At 43.4% G+C, this 13,803-nt stretch overlaps 1 long non-coding RNA gene across 19 annotated transcripts in view; it reads right to left on the minus strand.

Annotated features, from left to right (window-relative positions):
• LOC110127127 (uncharacterized) overlaps positions 1–13,803 on the minus strand; it is a 603,755-nt gene that overhangs the window by 88,568 nt on the left and 501,384 nt on the right. Inside the window, exon 7 of one of the 19 annotated variants that reach the window (XR_011489156.1) lies at positions 5,294–5,393. The exons of the other annotated variants lie outside the window; for them this stretch is intronic. This is a non-coding gene — a long non-coding RNA (uncharacterized lncRNA). The remainder of the gene's footprint in view (positions 1–5,293; positions 5,394–13,803) is intronic. 19 annotated transcript variants of the gene reach the window in all.

The raw sequence follows: 13,803 nt of genomic DNA on the forward strand, positions 1-13,803 counted from the left end.
ACCCAGGGGAATAAATACCCAACCCAGTTCTCCCTGACACTCCCCACTGGTCTCCTCACCTCTCCTCTCCAAACGCTGACCAAACCCATCTGAAAGACTGAAAGCAAGGAAGCCTACTAGTGGAATCCAAAGAGTGGGGCCTCCAGGGGGCACTTCTGGGAAGAGAGGCTCTACAAAAGTGAGCCTCAGAAAAACCAAGCTTCTGGTTGCTAGTTCCAAGGACCCTCAATGCCTCATCTTTCACTGTCATTTTCCAGACAAGTAACGACAGGCATATTATCCCCATGGTTATAACCACCCTTGCTAGTGACTGACTATATTCCCAGGTGTCAGCCTAACAAGGATGGGCTTCTGCTTTCAATCAAGCGCAACTCAGAAAGCTCACTTCATCCCGTAGTGAACTATGCACCGGGTACATTCTCATGAGGGACGTCTCAACTAACACAGTGCTGCCCTTCTAACTGTTCTCCAGAGCACGTTTTTATGTGTGGCCTCATCCCTCACACACACACACACACACACACACACACTCACACACAGGCACATGCACTCAACAGTGCACATCAGAAGACAAGAACAAAGCACAGCTTGTGTTTCTGGCTCAGATGCCACAAAGTTAATCTTAGCTGGAAAACTCCTTGACAGACTTCCAGGAAGATACCATCCTAAACAGCAGAGCTCCTGTTAACATCTGCCCATCTGCATGCTGTTTGCTCAGTGACACCCAGTGCCAATCTCTTAAGTCCAGATTCTCAAACTTCCTCTGAAATTAGTCACCTCAATAAGGCTCATGACAACATAAAAGCAGCTGTTACTGAAAGGAACTGTGGAATGGTGATGGTAGTTGGGGAACAAGTCAATGGAAGCATGGATGGATGGATGGGTGGGCGGGTGGTGGACGAATGGTGTTAGCTGTAAGATGAAAGAATTAATGAGGGGGTGATTTACCTAACTCTCCCCTCACTATTCTTTTTTTTTTTTTTAACATAATTTTATTTATTTATTTATTTATTTTTTTCATTTAAAGCATTTTATTTTATTTCTCCAGACAGGAAGGCTACAGTTAAACACTTACTAACCAAAATGTAATATTTCATTCTTCAAAAGAGCCACAAGCTTTTCACCTCTGGACACTCAGGTTACACAACAACCCAAACCTTTATGCTCTCAGAAGTAAACGTAAATCTTTCTCAAGAGGCCTTGCATGACTCCACAGCTGAAATTCCTGTTACAAAACTGAACCAAACTGAAACAAGGCCTCCATCAACCTACGTAGGCCCTGATGTACGCAGGGCTCTGGCCAAATTCTCTCCCAATCCTGGATCCATCATGGTCCATTCAATGCCTGTTTGCTGCCAACAGTGAGCTCCAGAGGGCAGGAAGCTGAAGGTTTTGCCTGTCGACACGTGGTTCTCTTGGAGCCCCAGCAGGGACCCCTCCACCAAGATTCATTCTGTAGCGTCTGATCACGCAAATCACATACAGTAGTAAATTCTGATTCCAGGGTTGAGACGACATCGGATGAGGAGCAAGAGAGCAGACGATGAACAACAAAGAGCGCCGCAGACGCGAAAGCTATTTATTTACTTTTGGCGGTGCTTGGTCTCTGTTGCTGCGGGCTACTCTCCAGTTGCAGTGTGCGGGCTTCTCTTGCAGTGTGCACAGGCTCTAGGGCACACAGGCTTCAGTAATTACCGCACGTGGGCTCAGTAATTGTGGCTCCTCGGCTTTGGAGCACAGGCTCAGTAGTTGTGATGTATCAGCTTAGTTGCTCCATGGCATATGGGATCTTCCCAGATCAAGGACTGAACCTGTGTCTCCTGCATTGGCATTCTTTACCACTGAGCCACCAAGGAAGCCCTCCCCTCACTATTCCTGGTGACAGTAAACCTGAGGTACCTCTTAAATCCTGAGACAAAGGGGTCTCCGCCTGAAACTATTGCATTCAGACACAGAAAATATTATAGAATATATTCTAGAGAGATAGACAGATCATGATAGACGACAGACAGATAGATAGATAGACAGGTTATTGTTTAGTTGATAAACTGTGTCTGACTCTTTGGGACCCAATGGACTGTAGCCTGCCAGGCTCCACTGTCCAGGGGATTTCCCAGGAAAGAATACTGGACTGGGTTGCTATTTCCTTTTTCAGGGGATCCTCCCAACCCAGGGATCAAACTCACATCTCCTGCATTGCAGGTGGATGCTTTGCCACTGAGCCACCTGGGAAGTCCTATTAGATAGGTAGATAGATAAATAAGTCTGAATTAAGGAGACAGATGTATAGATAGGTAGGCAGATAGATAAGCCTGCATCAGATCCCTGATGGCTCAGTGGGTAAAGAATGGGACACGACTGAGCGACTAAGCACACATACACACATTAAGAACTCGGTTTTGAATCGTGAGCAAGCCAACATCACTTAAGTAGCTGTGGAGCATCTCAGTGCTTCTGCAAGGAACTTCACCTCCCTCGGCTCCTCTGCCTAAGGTACAGGGATGCAGTGGCAGTGACAACTGCCTTCAGGCACCACAGGGATGAAGATCACCCCGTAATCCCCAAGTTGTAATCATCTATGAAAATCAACCTTTTCACTGAAAATTGAAACCACTTCTGGGTACAGCTTTCTCAGAAAAAAAAAAAAAAATACTGAGGTAAGAATTGAACTCAAATATCTATGACCAGGTTGGTTAGAAAATAAAGTAATGCTTATAAGTTTATAATCAGAGAAGTTTATAATTTACGATAGAAAGATTATGATGCAACCCTGAAGGAAAAGAAAGAACCTGTGTGCCCTGGAATCTTGAGAAGACAGAACACAGGACAGAGGAGGGGACGACGTGGGAAGGAGAGAGGCCGGAAGTTGACACACCTCTTCTTGGTGAGGATCACTGATTTCAGTAGCATTTTAGGTCAAGAGTACTATCCACTGAGAGAAACAGGGCAGAGACATCTTTGCCAGGCGATTTGAGGAATTTCTAAGAATATGCACCTGCTCGTGCCACCCTGCCCCAAAGATTTTTGAGCCTGGGGCCATTTTCAGGAGCCCTGAGGTTAGATATGTTATGGTCACAGCTCCTATGCCCACCACCCTCCCTGCCCTGGGCCTGTCCTGCCTCTCTCGGCCTATAGAGAGCTCCTTCCATTTGTCTGGGTGACTGTACATATTAGGCAGAAGTTCTCTGGGCTGCTTGGAGGGAGGCTGGGGGCAGACCCTCCTAATCCCGGCTTCCCCAGCCTCTGTTCCATGGGGAACATCAACACAAGATGATGACCTCAGAAGCATATCTGAGGACATGTAGGCTGCCCTTCTCACTAAAATCTGGTTTGAAATTCCCTTGCCAGATTTACTTCAGGAAATGAACCTGGATGTAGATGGCAGGGTGGTGAAAATCAGGAGGAGCTGGGGAGAGGCACCCCCTGCATGGGGCCAGGGGGCAGCAGGCTGCCCAGGGCCCTGGGGACACCTCTGCCCTCAAGTCCGAGAACAAGATGGTCTCCCCCACCCTAGGCAGGGTCTGGCTTAAGCACTGGAACCCCCTCTGCCAATATCTGCTGAATCGACTCAGAGTGAACTGACCTGCATCATAATTCCAGGCACTGCACCAGAAATGACTTCAGTTGAGTTATGTCTTGTTTTGTTCTGTTTTAGGAAACAAGCTATATGCGGCCTGAGAACATATTGCTTTCGTTGTTGTCTGCTCTGAAGCTCAGAGATGTCACCCCAGATCTGGAAGTCTGACCTCACAGGCCCGCCTGGCTCTGTCTGGTGCGGGGCAGGTTTTGTTCTCTGCTGGCTTGGGGTCTGGGCTTGGGCACCAGGACTCGGGAATGTGATAAATAATCAGCAGACAGTCTGCCTGTCAGGTGATCCTCCGCTCATCTTGGAACGGAGCTGAGGAGGGAGGTGTGAGAGCCGCTGAGGGAAGGGGCCGGGGGGTTGTGAGCAGGCCTGGGGCTCCTCCATGTGACACTGCCTGCCTGCTCTGAGAGCCCTGAGCTTGCCGGCCACCGGGTGCTGGGACCCCCCACACTGGTTCACAGAAGCAGCAGCGCTGTCTGGGTCGTTCCCAGCCCTTCTCCCACCACCACCACTTATCCTGACCTGCTTTTCTGGACTCATATGGGAGGGGTGCAGCGTGTCACAGTGAGCTCCGAGCTCACACCCTCACTGGGACTTCTCGGCCAGGTGAAGCCTGCAGAGTGTGCTGAGAGCCAGGCAGCCCCAGAACGCCCTGCCCCATTCCTCCACCGAAAGCCTTCTTTAGTCAAGTTTTCTAAATCAGTGATGCTCAAACCCTCTGCAGTGGACCAATAGCCTCAGCATCACCCGAGAGCTCGAAAGAAATACAGATGCTCAGACCCCACCCAGATCCTCTAATCAGAATGGACCTCTTAGAGGATCTGCAGTGGCTCACATGCCTGTCACACAGGAGACGCGCCAGCTGCAGAAGATCTGATGCAAACGGGACGGGTCCTGGTCACGGGAGCTGAAGAACATCAGTAACACAAACCTAGCCCGCCCAGCCCCAGGTTACCTTTCTCACCTGTGCTGAAATGCCAGTGTTCATCCTTTTAGACCTTCATCTTCTGTCTAAACTGTGCCATTTTCATTAAAATACAAACATTGCCTGGGAGGGAAAGCACATGGGTCCCTTGCTACTTAGTCAGAAAATTAAGAAATTTTTAATGTGCCCGCTTTATGTGCCCCACATAGTACAGGATGCTAGGGGTGAGTGAGTTTAGTGCCAAGTAATTACTTTTCCCCAGAGACAAGAGGTCAGGAAGATCCCCTGGAGAAGGGAATGGCTACCCACTCCAGTATTCTTGCCTGCAGAATCCCAAGGACAGAGGAGCCTGGCAGGCTACAGTCCATGGGGTCACAAAGAGTCAGACAGGACTGAGAGACTTTCAATTTTCAGAGACAAGAGAGCTGGGCATTCAGAGAACAGTGGGCTTCTCTCTGGAAGGAGGGATTATTCAAGGGCAGAAGAAAGGGCTCTCCTAAGGCAAGTGTGACCTTCTGCTGTATCTTGATTTGACCCAGCTTGCCTCTAGGAGCCCATCAAGTCCTTGAGTTGATGCTTCCATTTCCATTCAAAGGCATCCTTTGTCATTTCAACTTAATGGAAAAACCCAGTGGCATTTTGAAGACAAAATGTCCAGGTGCATATTTATTTTTAGAAGGAAATGGACCACAGCACATCCATCCTGCAAAAAATGAAGCAAGCCATGGCTCTGTGTGCTGGAGCAGAGAGCGGTACCTCAAGGGTGGAGAGACGGAACTCACTGGTGAATGGGTAGTGCCTCCTCTTACAGATGCTTTCTCAGGAACCACACGGCATCCATCGGGTGGCCAGGACGTGCAGTTAGCACCAACACTGAAGGCACTGGAAGGAAAGTAAAACCTCTCCTTAAGCTTCCTGTGTTGGTTTGGGTACCTATGGACAATTAGCAACTATTTCCATTTCTACAATCCTTGGGATACAGGATGATTTGTTTGCATATTTATTTCATCCGTCACTGAACAAGGTCATCTTTTAATGAGGTGGAATTGTCTTTGTGACCTAATAGCAGTAGTAATGGCAGTCACAGAGTGCTTGCTGTGTGCCAGGTGCTGTTATAAGTGCTTTACGAGTCAAGAGTCGTCATCCACGGGTCCTTCACATTGCTGTGTGTCCTGCAAGCAGAGACACTGCCTCTGTCCTCGATGGTGTTTTCCCAGCTTTGGGAGATAAAGAAGATAGAGTGTTTCCCTCCAGAGACAAGAAACAGACTTACTGTCTTCTGTCCAAAACAATAAACATTATGTCCCCTTATGAAACAAAGGAGAAGCGTGCTGCTGCCGGTTCTGAAGGATTCCCTCAGCCTAAGCGGAGAGTTCTGGAACGCAGTCGCTGCAGGTAGGCAGCTGTCACCCGGCCATCTTTGTATCGTCCTGTGGGAACTGAGGCCCAAGAAAATGTGCTACTCTGGCTACTGCTTGTCCACTTGTCTCTGACACAGGGGTCTCATGTCTCCTGCCAGCATCAAGGAAACTGTGTTGGGATAACTCATTAGATTGTGAGCAGAGGAAAATTTCAGACTCTACCCCAGTTTTGGCAGAAGTTCAGTTCAGGTCAGTTCAGTCCTCAGTCGTGTCCGACTCTTTGTGACCCCATGGACTGCAGCACGCCAGGCTTCCCTGTCCATCACCAACACCCAGAGTTTGCTCAAACTCACGTCCATCGAATTGGTGATGCCATCCAACCATCTCATCCTCTGTCATCCCCTTCTCCTGCCTTCAATCTTTTCTAGCATCAGGGTCTTTCCCAGAAGTAATATCTTGGCAGAAGTAATTAATCCTCTGGACAACCTTGAGAAGATACTCTTATTTCCACCATGTTACAATTTAAAAACAAAAAACTAACAGTCTATATTTTCTTAGGTCCTAAGTAATCACGGTTGTTATCACTCAACTATATTGACACATCCACAGGGGGTCCCAAGACTGAAATACCAGCCTGAGAGAGACTTTCCTTTCAGGAAGTGTCACCTTTCTAGGCCTTCTTTTTAAATACTGCAAATACTGCTGAGAATTGCACTCAGTTAATTTCTACCCCTAATCTGTAAATGAATTAGACATAGCCTAAGAAGCAGACTGTTAAAAGTGGGCAGAGGGGTACAGACAAGAGACATGGGAGACATATTTCTGCTGCCGTCTTCATTTTTGACTTGGACTGACCCAGTAAACGCCCAGTTTTTGCATCACAGTGAGGATAAAGTACATCAGAATTCCATAGATGTGGTTCCCCTGCAGGTTTGCAGGGGTCAGAGTGTGTCTGAAGAGGGACAGCGTCTACTTGGGCTGCTCTTGGTCATTCCACTGCATATTTCATGGTTCAAATGATGACTTGTCACTCCATCCATGACACCTAGAGGCCATAATCCCCTGAGGTGTTGGCATAAGTAGGGAATCTGCCAAGAAGACAAAATCGGCCACTACTGCTTGTTGTCTGAAATAGACTCTATAGTTCAATGCTCACGTAAGACTCAGTACAGGAGCACCTCTGCACAGATGTAGGTAGACGAGGCATAATGGAGGGCTTAAATATACACCATGTCTCTCATTTTATAAACACAGGGCTGAAGGCAAAGGGGAAGTGAGGCCTACATTCACTTAGTCATCTGACGAGCATTTACCAAGTGTGTAGGAGTTCAACAGGGCATCCAGAGATGAATGAAATATAGACATTTATCCTACCCCAAAGTTACAATTTAATTCAAACAAACACAAGTACACAAGCAATAAAACATTGCAGACTAAGGAACAGATAAGATAAAAGCAGACAGATCAAGCCTTGTCAGGACTCAGACCAGGAAGTAGTTGTATCAGGCTGGGGAGGAAGATCAGGCCCTTCTTAGAGGATGGACAGAGTTCTCCATAAACAAGGGTGAGGAGGCAGAGAATTCTATGCTGAAGAGACAACTTAGGCACGTGATCGGGACTTGTTCAGGGTGGACAGGGAGTAGCCCAAATTGACCAGAGCATAAAGTGCAAAAAGGTAATTAGGAAAGGGGAGGCTGGAAAGAAGGCTGAGTCAGATAGAGAAGGGTGAATGCCAGTTGGAGGATTCAAGGTTTTATTCCAGGGGGATCCAGGAACCACAGACAACCCCTGGTTGTCCAGGGGTGGAACAGACAGATGTTACAGAAACTTAGGGCACATAAATAGCAAAGATTATTGACTATAAAGCCAAACCTTAGGGAGAGGTCTCAGGTCAGAAATCCACAAAGCAAAGAACTATTATTTTCTATACAGAAAGAAAGGAGTTACTCTTTTGAGGGAAGGATGATTTTAGTTTAGGGAGCCATTAACTTGGAGTTTATCCAGTATCTTAGTGTTCGGTTTCAAATAACATTAACTATAATTTGTTATGTTCTTATGTGGTTGGTTGGCTCCTTCACAGAAGAATTAATAGCTCTTCAATTAACAATCACATAACATAGAGCCAGGCACAAAGTAGGGATTAGTAAATATTTTAATACAATACATTGTGTTACATGCATGATAAGTTGCTTCATTCGTGTCTGACTCTTTGCAACCCAATGGTTTGTAGCCTGCCAAACTCCCTTGTTCATGCGATTCTCCAGGCAAGAATACTGGAGTGGATTGCCGTGTTTTCCTCCAGTGGATCTTCCCAACCCAGGGATCGAACCTGTGTCTCTTAAGTCTCCTGTATTAGCAGGTGGGTTCTTTATCACTAGCACCACCTGGGAAACCCATAGATTGTATTACATGAAACATTAAAATACATGATGTCTCCAGTAAGTCAAGACTAGATGCAACTAATATCTGCAACAGGTATAAAAAATCTGTACAAACATTCACTGTTTCTGATTGAATGTCTTTATCCAGAGCTAATTATTTTAATTCTGGCAATAAACACAAATATATTTTTCTGGAAAACATGTGGCTTTTAAAATTACTACCTTTAATACCAGAAAACCAAGTGTATTTAACACTTCCATTTGCTGAAACATCAATGCTAGACATATGACCTTTTTAAGCAAACAATAATTAATCTAGTCACAAATTGTAGTAAATAGAACTAAATTTTATCATTTTCTCTCTCTGCTGTTACATATTTTAGTTTGCATTTTTTGTTTATCAAGAGTACAAATCTATAAGTGTGTATACAAACCTCCAGAAATAGATATACAATATGGTTGTTAAAAAAACAAGGAAGTCATTAAGTCATAAAAAAGACTGTGAATCTATAGAATTCATCCTGTTGATTAATTCAGAAACATCAACAGCTGCATGCCTTTGAATGCTTTAACTTGTGTCAATAAAATAGTGAAACTGTTAAATCTTTGCAGACAGAAAATGTGATTCTTAAAGCCGTGTCTGTTCAAAATTTAAATATCTTAATGAACTTAAAAGAGAGCAAAGATTCATTCTCATGAGCATTTAAGTGATTCTATCTACATGTGGGGATTTAATTAATGACCTGTCTGATTGCCCCAAACTTTTAAAATTGGTCACCTCCAGCAAGAAGGCTCCTAAGGGTCCACCGCCCAACAGCCTGCCCCTGCCCCCCACCCAAGGGCTCACAGCAAGGCTGGTAAAGACCGGGAAACGACAGATACCTCTGAGTATCATGTGGTGTAGTTTGGAGGGTGGGAACATCTCCAAATAGGCTATGCTTTACTTTGTGGGTGAACATTCCCTACCAGGGCACAGAGGAAAAGGAAGTCAGCCCCCTAAATAATAATTGGCCAGAATCTTGTTGTGCCAGCAGGAGGAGAATCAGGATGGTCAGTAGGACAGGCTTTTGGGCCAGAAAAATTTGAGGTTGCTTACTAGTGGTGGGTCTGTGAATAAGGAACCCCACCTCCCTGCATCTCAATTTTGCTGCTGTGAAAGGGGTAGAATACAGAAGCATGCAGGACGGGTCTTGTTTTGGGGTACAAACACCTTCAGATCTCAGTATTAAAGCATTGCAGAGAACACAGCCTGGATCTGGATATTTATAGTGGCCATAAGCAATTGCAAGTCATGCATTACATTACAATGGAGGGATTTCACCTGATTAATGCAGAGGCTCTGGAACTTTACTTTCAACTTTATTTGATTATCATCACTCCTCTATTTGCTGTTTTCTGAAAATATTTAACAGGAGACAAAGGGAAGATCAGGAAAGGAGAGAAGGTTGTGGAAAGGAAAAGTACAAACTGTAAAACCCTGCTTGTCTTCCTGCATTGGCTTCATTTTCTCTCTTTGAAAGTATTTTTATTTCAGGTACATGTGGATTAGAAATGTCTTAAACAGGAATGTATAGTAATTCATGTTTTATATTAACATTTATCCATGCAATTCTTTATAGGTGAATTGACAAGTCCTTTAAAATCTAGACGAGTAAATCTTAATGCTTTTTATTGAAGTAACTCTCATTTGGAGAGATCTATGCTTTAGTGAAAAATTACTTTATCAATAATGTTCCTTTCCTCATTTCAACATTTTAATTATATATTTCTTTAATATTTCCTAGAAAAAATTAATTTATCACCAAAACGTATTAAAACAAAGGGTATTCTTCACCTGAGCACAATGTAAGAATTCTAATAAACCACAATATATTGGGGGTATTTTAAATGAAGGGATGCACAAGAGAACTTTTAGAAGTCTAATCTCCTCTGTAATTGGACTTGATAGAACTGCTTTCCTTGAGAAACTCAATAAACAGTACCACTCCCTGCTGGTGTTCTGTGGCTCCCTACAAACACAGCATGTGTGTGTGTGTGTGTGTGTGTGTGTGTGTGTGTTTTAGAGGAGGGCTTCTCCAGAGAAAGAAATGAAAAGATATTGCTTTATCAGTCAGCAAAGCAACAAAGCCCCATGCAGACAGCCACTGATCTCTGGAGGTCAGAAGCTGGGCAAGGACCAACTTTAAAGACCACTTTTAATACCACTGAACTGTACCCTTAAAAAAGATCAACACTGTAAATTTTATGTTACGTATCTCTAATCACAGTAAAAAATTGACAAGAAAAAGAAAACGCTGCCTTACATAGTTACGTGGTTGGAAAAGGGAGGAGTGTTTTAATAGCTTTTTCAGGTAACGGTGGATATCCTTCTGTCCACTGAACTAAAACCCAGCAAGCGGTTTCTTAAAAGTTAGCTGCAAATGTAAAGTCTGAAACCTTAGCAGTAAAGCTTCTGTATCCTGTCACATTTTTAAAACCTCTTAAACTACTTACAAAGGACAGGATAAAACTACATTGTCCACAATGGTATCACTAGCCACATATGTATGGTTTTCAGCACTTGAAATGTGGCCTAGGGAGACCAAATAATTGAATTTTAAAGTTTATTTAAATTTGATTTTAAAAACTTAAACCTGATTCAGTTATTGGAAAAATTTTCAGTATGTTTGGGCCAACTTAAATATGATCATTTATTCTTTCAACTTAACTGTTATGAAATCTAAACACAGATCAAGGCATTCAGAGTGAAAATGTAGGGCTCCAAATGAGATGTGCTGTAAATACACAATGAACACTGAATTTTAAAGACTTAGTAAAAATAAAAGAATATAAAATATCTCATTAATATTTTTTAAAATTGAGTATATCTCACACTGAATATATGTTAAAATGACATTATTTTGTATACATTGATTTAAATAAAATACATCATTCAATTTGAAAAAAAAAGTTTCTGTAAAGGAAAAGTGAAGGATACCTGACTCAGGTTATTCTTAATTGAAATAAGGAATCACCCCAGAAGTCTCTAGTTTGTATTTTGCCCAGAAAAAAAAAAAAGGAAATGAGAATTATTTTCATCGGAAAAATGAATCATCATCAGATGCATAATTTGGTGTCAGTATCTGTATCTCCAAAAATACATTAGCCTTGATCACTCCACAAAATGTGAAGGGTAGTAATAATAGCACTGAAGGGAGTGAGTTCATTTTGAAAGTGCTCTCCAATGTTAATGCACTTTACATTGTTACAGTATTATAACACAGACCACAGTCTGCATTTGTGCATGAGAAATATTAAAGTAATAAGAGCCTTGTCATACACACACACACACATATATATCCTATATAATGTACATATATACATGTGTGTATTAACTATATAGTTCTAAACTTATCTCTCTATATATTTAGATATATGTATTGTCAGAGGCTGAGTGGTAAAGAATCTGCCTTCAGTGCAAGACACAGGAGATGCAGGTTCAGTCCCTGGGTTGGGAAGATGCCCTGGAGGAGGGCATGGCAACCGACTCCAGTATTCTTGCCTGGAGAATCCCATGGAGAGAGGAGCCAGGTGGTCTATAGTCCACAGCACACGACTGAAGTGACTGAGCATGCACATACTGTCAGAGCCTCAGTGAAAGCTCAGGAGTTTCTCCTTCTGGTTTCTTCTTCATTTGTGTTTTGCTAATAATTTGGCAATTATTAGGTAAATTTGAACAATCTGGATGGTCAAACTGATTCTTTATGTTACAACAAACATTCTAAAGCCTTAGTGATCTGCATTTCTGCCCACATTTTTTTTTTTTAAATCTGGGTTTCTAGACAATTATTTACTTAATCCAATGTGGACAGAAATCTTTGTGCATATTTTTAAGGCTGTTTTCATCAAAGCTGCTGTTTCCAACTGAGCCACACACCACCAATGCCAAATGATCAAATTACTCACACAGAAACCATAAATGAAATCCATAGATAATTTGCAGACCTCATTTCAGCCAATGGTTTTAGCTCTTTTTCTCAGCAGATCTCTCCTGAAAGCTGCTAACAGGCTGATTGGAATTTTATATCCTCTCCACTCTCTGGTGGAAATGCTAATAAGCGATGAAATGGCTAAAGCCCAGCACACAGAGGAGGAGGAGGAGAAGCAAGGAGCTGAAAACCCTCCAGCTTCAAAATCGCATCCTGAATAATCAGCAATTGACAGAAGCTCCTCACACGGTGCTTTCTCCACACTAGCGAGCAAACTGGGCTGACTGTGAAACCTCGATGTTACGCATACACTTGTTCCAAAATTGCTCGACAGACTGCATTAGGAGGTTAGATGAAAGCCTGATTTGCCATCACAGCCAGTCAGATTTCTCTGGTAGTATCAGCTATCTTTAAAACATATTTCCATGGCAACTAGTTTAAAAACATATTTGACTGTAGAGGCGCTTCCATGAGAAGCGCCTTTATGAGAGCAGGAAAAACCCAAGCGGCCTCTTCTTGTCAGAGCTCTTGTCCACCAGGCGAGCAACTCTAAGGCCAATGAGGATGAGAGGAAGGGTCTCTTTAGGCTCAGGACTGTGGAGCATCCAGTCGCCTGGGTCCCACCCTTCCAGGTTGCTGGAGGAGTCACTGCTTCTCTCCACGAGGCAAACCTCCTCCTGAGCTTAACCTGCTGACCTTCTCTGAACCCATTTCTGCTGATGGACATTTTTCCTCCAGATTTACTTTGATTTTTCCATCTTGGCACTAGTTTCAAAGGCCAGTCAGAATACGATTGTTTCAGAAGTGAGAGATAGAATACGATTGTTTCAGAAGTGAGAGACAAAACTCCGTTTGCTTTTGAGAAAAAAGAAGAAGAAATACTCAGGGATCTTTATACAAACTGGCCTTTTTGTCACTGCCATGTCTGCTTGGGTTGAGGCTTAATCTAGGGACCCTGGCACCCCTGAGTTCTTGACATTTTATTAGGAGAAATCATGAATTTTCTGTCCTGTTGGCTGTGGGGACCAGACCCACAGTGAACCTCTCTCAGGTACAAGATGAAATGTTAATAATAGTTCTTGGCTAGTTCTTCACCTTCAAGAAACTCAGGGTTTTCCCAGGCATTCTCTGTAATCTCTCCTAGATGTAGATCTAAGTATTACTAATTCTTATTTTCACATCTTGTGGGGAAGAAACAGCCTGTAACCTTTAGCCCAGAGGTAGACTCTGTGCAGATTGCATTGACAGACAGGTCCTATAATGTGATGGTTCGGCTGTAGCAATAGTGACCACACATCCAAAGGTCTCCCCTCCTGAACCCCCGAGATGTTGCAAATCCCCACTTCTTCAGTTTGAGACCTTATCTTCTAAATGAGATATATTTCTGCAAGCGTCAAATTCTTTTTGAATTAAGGCAAGATAGGCCTGAAACAATCAATGAGAACAATACTCATGAGGGTCCAAAAATCAGATTTGGGCCCTAACATTTTGGAGCAAGAATATTTCACTGAAAGGGAAGTAGGAGACAGAAAGATCTAGAATTAAAAAGAACAGGGCCAGGTTGAGTCCTTGCATCGCAGGA

Source organism: Odocoileus virginianus, chromosome 8, assembly GCF_023699985.2.
Source record: "Odocoileus virginianus isolate 20LAN1187 ecotype Illinois chromosome 8, Ovbor_1.2, whole genome shotgun sequence".
Taxonomy (NCBI): Eukaryota; Metazoa; Chordata; class Mammalia; order Artiodactyla; family Cervidae; genus Odocoileus; species Odocoileus virginianus.